At 37.0% G+C, this 10,486-nt stretch overlaps 1 long non-coding RNA gene across 1 annotated transcript; it reads right to left on the reverse strand.

Moving 5' to 3' along the window:
* Window positions 1-3,820: 3,820 nt before the first annotated feature.
* Window positions 3,821-10,028, reverse strand: LOC131402482 (uncharacterized). Its single transcript, XR_009218701.1, has 3 exons — window positions 9,994-10,028; window positions 8,418-8,549; window positions 3,821-3,864 (listed from the first exon to the last, which is right to left on the reverse strand). It is a non-coding gene; the product is annotated as an uncharacterized LOC131402482 (long non-coding RNA).
* Window positions 10,029-10,486: the final 458 nt, after the last annotated feature.

Below are 10,486 nucleotides of genomic sequence, written 5' to 3' on the forward strand. Positions count from 1 at the left end.
TTACTTCGTATCAACGGCTCCTTGATTTAAAAAATACTGCAAAGCATCTTTAATAATCAGTAGTTAATACCAAACTTTATATTAACAAACACAATTTGGTGAAGATTTTTATCCTTAAAATGTGTTTGGTGACATTTCTTTCCAACTCGAGAGCTGCTATCATCACATAAAATGAAGAACAACTGCAGCTGACACTCACTGAGTGTACAGGTGGGTAAGGGACATCACTAGAAGAGTGACTGAGCGTAAAAGAGCCCAAAGTTTCATTTTACAATTCCCTATTATATTTTCATGTGACAACTTTCTCTTTACTTTAAAAATATTTAAGTAAACCAAGCAAAAAGAAAAAACAGTAAGTTATACTCAAAGAAAAGAGAAGCCTTCCTGAAATGAGTTTTGACTCTGCGCCTAGTGAATTAAAATCCTGAGGGTCAGAGCCAGCCCAGTGGCACAGCAGTCAAGTTCACACGTTCCACTTCAGCGGCCCAGGGTTCGCCGGTTTGAATCCTGGGCTCGGACCTACTCATCGCTCATCAAGCCATGCTGAGGCGGCGTCCCACACAGAAGAACCAGAAGGATTTACAACTAGGATATACAACTAGGTACTGGGAGCTTTGGGGAGAAAAATGTTGAGGGTCGGAGTAAAACACGAAATGAGAATATTTTACAATTGATACTTAGTGTATTAAATTACTTTCTACTTTCCAAAAAACTTCACCTATTCCCAAGTCACATCAAATTTGCTTCACTCCCCAAGCACGAAACCAGGTATTATCAGTGCTACAATCCCCTATATGTCCGCCTAATCTCTCACCAATCTGACATCTCATTTATCAAAAGCTTTAAGTCAGATACAGATTACTCCAATGAGAATGCACTTCATGTAACATCACTACACTATATGGAGGAAATGGGATCCTTCAAATTCCTTTCAAATTCTTACCAGTTATTTTCCAGGCTTTTGTCCTTTGTTTAGTCATTTAGCGACTGTGTATTAGTTACTCTGTTATTTTTTATTCCAATTAAACAAAACAATAAACTTTACTAATTTTAAAGACCAAGTACTCTCAACCACACTATTTAATGCTGAAATTCTTTAGCATAACAAAAATTAGCTTCGTTTATATATTAACACCTAAGGAGCTTCAAAGGCTTTACAAACAAATCTTATTTAAAGTAATGAACTTCTTTACAGGAAGCTTGAAAATATGAGTCTGGGTTCAATTTCACAATATAGCTCAACAACACACTATTATAGAAATAACTATTTTCTTAAAGTGATTAACTAGAGATTTAGAGGAAAATATTCATTTTGTACCTGGTAATAATATCGAAGAACCCAGCAGAGCCCTTCAACGTAAGACTGTACAACTTTAAGACGGAATTTGTCATCAGCTGCATCAACGTCAAATTTGTTCTTGTAGTACCGCTGCTTCCAACCAGCTTCCCAAAGCCTAAAAATCAGGCAAAGCCAGTTCATGTTGAATTAATACACTTTCAGTAACTAGCTACCAATTTATCATCCAAATCAATTTATACTTAATATCCAGGTAAAATGTAAATGAGTTAAACAGTAATATTAACATAGCTTCATTTAATTATTTCTAAAAAGTCCACTTTCACAGGATTTATTATCAACTTAAAGATAGTTAAACGTTAAAAACTCAAACACTGATTCTAGAAAGATCATTACAAAACTACAGTAAAAAAAAAAGAGAATAATCATTTATTAAAGTAGATACACAACACTTGTTTGCTCAGATTTTCATACTGTTTTACATGTTTTTTTGATTGTAGAACAATTCTAAAACTACATTTTAAGAGGCAAATACTGAAGATATTTTATATAGTTCAAGTTCCTCAGTTTGTTAAAGTATATCTAAATTACACAAAGAAAGTCAACTAAATTACTTTTTTGAAAAAGAATAATCTAGAAGCCAGGCAGAAATTATGTATATACCTACTCTCCCTATCCTTGGGCCTTCTCCCTCATTCAGCAAAACGTTGTTGGCATAAGTGAAGGACACGGACACACACACACACACACGTTCTGGTAAAACTTAGAAGGAGGTCATCAATTCACTAAATTTTCATTAATCACTGAAAATACAATGTGAAAAACCACATTTTCACTCAAAGTATTTTTTATTTTTTTAAGTACTCATTTCTCAATCTCTGAAAGATTTAAAGATGCCAAAGAATACTAAAAAAAAATCAAGAACGATCAAGAACATCAGGATGATTCTCCATTAAGGGCTCTTTTCTACCATGTGCCAGATCTTACTAATTAATTGCAGTCATGTTTCAGAATACACCATATCAATTTTTTTTATTTACTTTTTTTTTTGAGGACGATCAGCCCTGAGCTAACATCCAATGCCAATCCTCCCCCTTTTTGCTGTGGAAGATTGGCCCTAGGCTAACATCCATGCCCATCTTCCTTTACTTTATAGGGGATGCCGCCACAGCATGGGTTGACAAGAGGTTGAATCTGCGAACCCCAGGCCGCCGAAGCGGAGTGCATACACTTAACTGCTGTGCCACCGTGCCGGCCCCTACACCATACCAATTTTAACTTTGCCCCCACGCAAAAGATTTACAGAACATCAATTAGGAGAAATATCTTCTATCCATAATGTTGAATATCACTATTTTACAGAAACTATTAATGAAATAAATGCTAAGAACTCCAAGCATTTCTTGATAGAAGCAATTCTACTTTGATTATCTTCAGCACCAAAATTAAACAATAAAGTACTAAAAAAATCAAGTTAACTATTAAGCTGATATTGATCATGATGGCTACACGGTAAAACAAAAAAATATACTCCAAGAGTTGCAGAAGCAGAGGATAAAAACTCAGATCAGGTAAATGCTCAATCACAAGTCACCACAGATCTCTGAATCTGACATCAAAAGATGTTGGGAAAATACAGAACCAGACATCACACTTCTGAAGTTTCTAATCATAAATACAAACACATCATCCACATCCTATAAAAGAAGCATGAGCTGTGAACCACTACTGTTTAACTTTGAAATAAATCATTTTGCAAAATTCTAAATGAGTTACAATTATTGAGGTTGTTGGCCCTTTGCACTTGAGCCCAGGGTTCAAATTCAGATTTAATCACACAAGAAGCTGTTAATCTTATTATATAATGATCTCAAACTTCTGTATAAATTAAAGACTCCAATTTTCAGACTATAAATTTTAAGTATATAGCTAATGGGAAACTTCTCTGTCATGAAATATAGTTGTGCATATGCAAGTTCGTGGTTTTTAAAAATACATTTCTCTCTTAACCGAAAGCCTTTTGCATATTTCATTTTAAAGAAGAAACTTTTCAATTGAGATGATTAAAACAAACTATATCAAGTAACCAAATGTAACTGAACTTTCTGGGTTAAGCAGCTTGAAAATTTAATCACATAACAGTAACATTCAGATCACATAGAGCTGAACACCTCATGTCTAGCCAATCTAGTGCCTCGTCTCAGAGGGAAAAGTGGCTTGGAGGACGAAAACCAGCATGCATACTAATCTAGATACTTAGGTTTAACAGCTATAGCTTACACATCTCACTGGAATTTACTGACTACCCTAACTCTCCACATTAATTACTGGTGGATAAAAAGATCACAGGCAAGCATCTGAAGGCACTGCTGCTCTAAGCTAAATAGCATTCATTAGACGGCATCTATTTCAGCAATTTGCTAACAAAGTGCTACCAAAAAATAGCTTCACCTGACGTTATCCTCTGGTTCAGGTTCACTGTCACTGTCTTCTGCTTTTCGCTTAATTCCTCCTATCAGAGACGGGCCATCAGAAGTGAAACTCGTATTAGGAGATACTGAAGGACTCTGTAGACAATTATGACATTACAGAGGAAGGATTTAATTATTCATTTCACATAAGAAGTTACATCCAACTACTGTTACCACCATGCTTCACAGTAATACATTTTTTTAAAGCTATTAAATAGATATGGTAAATATATTTAGAAAGTATAAAGACTGATCTTGGCCTACTCCACCTCTCCAAAAAAGAATAATATAGTACCAAGCCTCCTACGCTTAAACTCAAAAGAATTTGAACATTAGGGTAAAAACTGCTTCAGAAGAAATAAGAAAAACTTAATTTCATAGATTTTTTTTTTTTTAATTATAGGACTTGAACATTTTTTCTCTTTGGTGGTTCCCTCGTGTTATGAATTTGTGATCACTTTCCACCAATTAACTAACAAAGCTGTAAGGGGAAAAATATATATATATGTATATAAATTAATACATAAAATACTCAATGCTGGTGAGAATAAAGTTAGATGTAAGTGGTTCAACCTAGTACAACCATTCTAGAAAGCAACAGTTTAATGAGACTCCGCCAGATATCTGTTAAACTATTTTATACATGTTGTTTTAAAATTCATTGTACAAATAAAATCTATTAGTCATCTTAGAAAAATGCAGCTTTTATTATTATTTCAAAGACTTGGATACCACTTTAAATTTACCATTATCTTCCCTTTGTACCTAACTCAATGAACATAGTAGCACCCTAAAGTATTTTAATATTTAACTAAAAAATTAGGGGCAGCTTGGTGGCATAGTGGTTAAGTTCACACACTCCGCTTCAGCGGCCCGGGGTTCACAGGTTCAGATCCCGGGCGCACACCTCCACATCACTCAGCAAGTCATGCTGTGGTGGCATCCTACATACAAAATAGAGGAGGATGGGCACGGATGTTAGCTTAGGGCCAAACTTCCTCAGCAAAAAGACAAAGATTGACAACAGACGTTAGCTCAGAGCCAATCTTTCTCACACACACACACACACACACACACACACAAATTAATATGTTCTGCAACTTTAATGTTAAATGACCAAAAACCTAAGTGGCAGAAAATGTTTTCATGGTAAAGTTTTTCTTCTGTTATTCACAGTATATTAGATATTTCAAGTAAATTATTTTTAAATCGAGAACTCAGGAGCCTATTTTAATGATACTGTAACTAAAACCTCAGCATGAAGGTAGTTCACACCAAAGGCCAAGAAAAGTTACAACAAAGCAAAACTATATTTCACATAGAGCTCACAACACTTTCCTTTAATAGATGTATAATATCAATTTTATTCATGATACTGTATGGCTAATACTATCAAAAAAAAGAAAAGAAAAGAAAAAAGAAAACAGGGGCCAGCCCTGTGGCCTAGTGGTTAAGTTTGGGGCCCTCTGCTTCAGCGGCCCGGGTTCAGTTCCCAGGCACAGACCTAAAACATTCGTTGGCAGCCACCTATATACAAAATAGAGGAAGACGGGCACAAATGTTAGCTTAGGGCAAATCTTCCTCAAGCAAAAAGAGGAAGATTGGCAACAGATGATAGCTTAGGGCCAATCTTCCTCACCAAAAAAAAACAACAAAAAAAAAACAAACCACAAAGAATAAAAATAAATCCAGGAAGGCACTGTTGTACTTGGAAAATGAGATGGGTATTTTCAGTCAGACACATCTGAGTCTGAAATACCAAGTCCAATCTTTACCAGCTGTATGGCCTTGGGCAATTTATTTAACCTCTGTCAGCCTCAACTTCAAACAGGGACGATAATGTTCTATCTCTTTACAGGTTATAGCAAGGAGTAAATGAAACAATATATGTAAACCATCAAAGCTGCCTGCCTGGTGCATGGTGGTTAACCATTCAGGAAGTCATCCCTATTAGTTTTTAAACAACACTAATCCATTTGGATTAAATTAGGAGAGTGATATTCCTGTCAATCATCTAAGTACAGAGAAGTTGTAAACAAAGCAATCTTTCCCAAATTCACAAACAAGATATAAATTATCTTTAGACAACAAAAATAATATACCTTCAAGGGAAGAAAAGAAGAAAAGAAGTTGTTTGCTCTTTAATGCTAAAGATCTGCTGCTCTTTTCTGCTCTATCTCTACTAACAAAAGTATTCAGAAATATTCTTTCCTAAACATACCAGAGTCATACCAATTCATTCAAATTTCTTTTTAAAAAGCTGTTTTTGCAATCAAAGTTTATTAAACTGAGAATGGTCGCAAATATAATGAAACTACACTTCAGAATGCACAATTTAAAAACATATTTATGAGGAAACAGAAGCTATCTAATAAAACACTAACCATGTTGACCATCAGTAGATACCAGTCAAGCACTGGAGCCCAGCACACCCAAACAGCTCAGAAAAAATAACACAGCAAAAATCCATAACTGTAAAGCCTTCCTTTAAATAAACTGGTCATTTGGCTTCATGATTTCCTTAAATTCAACACATTCTAGATGAAAACTCCTCTATGCAAAGATTCCAGTAGAAATAACTGTGTCAAGGAGAATTAAGACAGGATCAAATAAGCAACCTAATCACCAATCTCCCCATTCCTATTCCCATGGCAGACATTATTAATCAATATAGTCTAATCCTGTGGAGCCTGAATATTGGAATCTTTCTCAAAGCAATCATAGCTGGCAAAGTTTAAACCTACCTGCCTCCCTGAGATTAAGAAAAAAGCATTTTATCATCAATGTGGTCTTAGCAATACTAGTCACTCTCAGTTCATTCTGTGAGGACGGTAGTCACTATAATCTTAAATGATGGACATCAGCTTTTTCCATTCTACACAAGCATCTCACTGCAAAACCTTTCACTGACTCTCCATAGCCCACTCTGTTAATGGTGTGAGGAATAAGACAAGAAAGCAAAAACAGAACAAAAACACAACAGAAACCCCAGCCGCTTCTCTCAGAAGATGCAAAATCTCTTTCCAAATTCCTAATCTAAGGTCCTAAAACTTCTAAGTGTGAATTTATGGGAATATAAATTCAACCAGTCTCATGATATGGCAAAAATTTCACATATAGGGTTGCCTTGTGATAAAGGATTTGAGCATCAATAGGATAACTATTAGAATAATGAAATTTAAATATCCCAACTTACGTAATACCCTTGGATATATCATAGCAAAAGTTTACATAGGATACTGTACCTTATATAACATCTTTCCTCCCTCTACCACACTCTCTCTTTCTCTCGTGCCTACTAGCCTGAAACAAGCAACAGCTTTGATTACCTTTTGTCTGTGTACATTAGTTCACGGTCTGTTCCCTTACCCCTGCTGCTGCCCTGCCGGGTGCTCTGAGCTCACGGTCTGCTGCCATTACAGGAAGCTACTGAATAGAGCATAGCCTTGCTGGCTGAGACGATTTGCTTCTGCAGTCTGGATTACAACGTTCAAATAAGGAGGAATACCATGAGGCAAATCCATTCAGTTCCTGAGTTTATAAATAGGGAGCAACCGAGCCAGCCCTGATGGCCTAGTGGTTAAAGGTCGGCGCGCTCAGGGCTGGCCCCATGGCTTAGCGGTTAAGTGCGTGCGCTCCACTACTAGCGGCCCGGGTTCGGATCCCAGGCGTGCACTGACGCACCGCTTGTCCAGGGTGCTGAGGCCGCGTCCCACATATAGCCACTAGAAGGATGTGCAACTATGACATACAACTATCTACCAGGGCTTTGGGGGAAAAAAAGAAGAGGAGGAGGATTGGCAATAGATGTTAGCTCAGAGCCGGTCTTCCTCAGCAAAAAGAGGAGGATTAGCACGGATGTTAGCTCAGGGCTGATCTCCCTCACAAAAAAGTCTGGCGCGCTCCACTTTGGCAGCCCAGGTGCAGTTCCTGGACGCAGAACCACACCACTTGTCTGACAGTAGCCATGCTGAGGTGGCGGCTCACATAGAACTAGAAGGACTTATAACAAGAATATACAACTAGGTACTAGGGCTTTGAGGAGGGGTTAAAAAAGAGGAAGACTGGCAACAGATGTTAGCTCAGGGCAAATCTTTCCCAGCAACAAAAAAAGAGCTCTAAAAAAAATGTGGATAATGAGAGCTACCTTAAAATATGTATTCAGATATATTCCACGTCTGAGTTGGAGAGTGAGAGTTTAGGCAGTGAGGAGTACCTGTATTTGACAAACTGAGGAATACTATTCTGCAAAATGCCCATAACTGATCCCTGGGAGGAAAGGGGAAATACGGCAGCAAAACCACCCTCTTGCTCTAGCTATGAGACATTTGGATGTCCTGTCATGCTTCTAGCACCATCACCACCCAGTACCTTTGGGGAAGCAGGAAGCACTGTGGCCCGACTGCATTAGAGAAACACTGCAGCCACTTAGCTATCCACATTTACATGTATGTTCTTTTCTTTCACATCATTTAGATATTTTCATATTAATAAGGATTTAACAGAGTTAAAAATATCTCAAGGCAAAAGAAATTGAGAAAAACTATAAAACAAAACAACTCCAGGCTAAGTGATAAAATTCACACACAACTGTAAGAGGCATCTGAAAGTCACCACTCTTCAATGCTACATAAAAATAAGTTACTTACAGAATTATTCTGCATCCTCATTTCATAGGCTGCTTGTCTCGGATTACTGGCTACTTGAGAACCTGGTGAATTTCTTGAACCCAAGGCATGAGGGGTTAATATTCCACCAGGAGTGAAAGCTGGTTGATCTCTCTAACATAAATGGAAATGAATGTAGAAATTAAAATTAAATCACAACACAGTTAGATGACAGGAAGAAATGAAGGCAATGGAAAAGAGTCCCTGCTGTAAGCTCTTTAAAGACGAAATGGATTTCCATTAACATTACAGGGTTGTCCACAGTTTGATTTGATGGTAACTTATCCTGTAAACAATAGTCTGTAATATTTAATAACTCTGCTATAAAAGTACATACAATACACTTTTCTGATACATAGAAGCTATTCAAATCTCATTAGGTTATTCCCTTATGTTCACTTACAATTTCAAAACGCATTCAAGACACAATTTTAGGCAAATAAAGATAACTATTAAGGTAAAAAAATAAGCCAAGAGTTTGATTTATACTTAGGAAATACAACTTCTATTTATCCTTCACCTTGATGGAATTTAACTCTTTGTTTCCAATTAGTTAGAGCTATGATTATAGCTACAGTAGGTGACAGTCATGGCTGACTGATAAAAGATATTTTTTAAATAGACACTGACTGAAAGAAAATAGTAATACATAAAGTAGACATCAAACATGCCCTTCCCTATCTAAGTGGTTTTGAACCCACCTGCAACAATAAATAACTCTACTTTTCTCCCTTATAGGTTCCTGAAATTGCTCGATTCTAATAAAACATAATAAAAGGTAGTCCCCAAACTCCATTTGTTTAAAATCCAGTAAGGAAGACAAGAAAAACAAAAACTTAAGAAGTTAAGTGACTATAAAGTGTTATGCAATTAACTAAGCAAACAAATATCACAAGCGAGAAGCACTCGAGTTAAAGGGAAGGACTGCTCAACCTGGATTACAAGCGGAAGCAATAGGGAGGCCTCGTGGAAAACGTAAGATGGGAGGGAGCCGTGAAGTCAGAAACCCATTGAGAGGGACCAAACAAAGGCAATGCTCTGAGTCAGGAGGGACTTGGGATATTTAGAAGACAACTGGGGAAAAGCAGGGTGAGAACTTGACCAGATCATAGTATGCTCTGCACGCCAGACTAAGACAGAACTGGATTCTGCGGGAACTAAGGAGTCACTGGTAATTTCTGAGCAGAGAAACAACAAAGTTTCGAGTGTTGTGTTCTAGGAAGAGTAACCTGACAAGGATATAGACAGAGTGTAGTAACTTTCAAGAAGATACAAACAGCTAACTATTTTTATTACAAAAACAATACCCAATTACCGTAAAAAATTCAAATAGCTAAGTGCTACCCGGCCCCTCTGGCCCATCAAGTGTATCCCTTCAGACTCTAGAGCTTAGAAAGGACTTCTTTAAAAGTGACACCAGCATTCTTTCTCCAGGTAAGAGGCAGCTGGGTAGACATTATGTCCCTAACAAACTACTGGATAAGGAATAAAAAGCTATCTTCCTCCCAAATTGTAAATGTATGTTATTGCCAATCTGATGAAATTAATTAAAACTCACCTTCATTCTCTTTCTCTTTTCTTGCTGTCGTCTTCTAAAACTGTCCTAAAAGTATAAAATCCACATATTCTGTCAAATAATTACACAAAAATGTAAGAGTTAAACATTACCAGGAATGATTTGGGAGACAAAGTTTTAAAGGAAGACCCCAGAAACGTAACTAATTAAACTAGGCAATGGACTATATGTTCAAAGTGTTGCTTATCAGAACTTTAGATAGACAGAGAGCATTCTAAATTGAGTTTAGATACACTTTAATTATTCCTCTTAATTTTTTTCAGATAGTTTTTGATATCATTTCAGGAAAGAATGCAAGAGTCATAACAAAGACCCTCTGTTTTACCCTGGAGCAAGTAGCCCACCAATACGGAGAAGATACAAATAAGTAACTCCCCACTTACTCTGGGCCACTCAAAGGCCTCCTTTACCCCAGAAAGCATTCCTCCCACGCCCAAGTTTCTGTGAGCATCAAGGCACTGAGACGACAGCTACG

Source organism: Diceros bicornis, unplaced genomic scaffold, assembly GCF_020826845.1.
Source record: "Diceros bicornis minor isolate mBicDic1 unplaced genomic scaffold, mDicBic1.mat.cur scaffold_111_ctg1, whole genome shotgun sequence".
Lineage (NCBI taxonomy): Eukaryota > Metazoa > Chordata > Mammalia > Perissodactyla > Rhinocerotidae > Diceros > Diceros bicornis.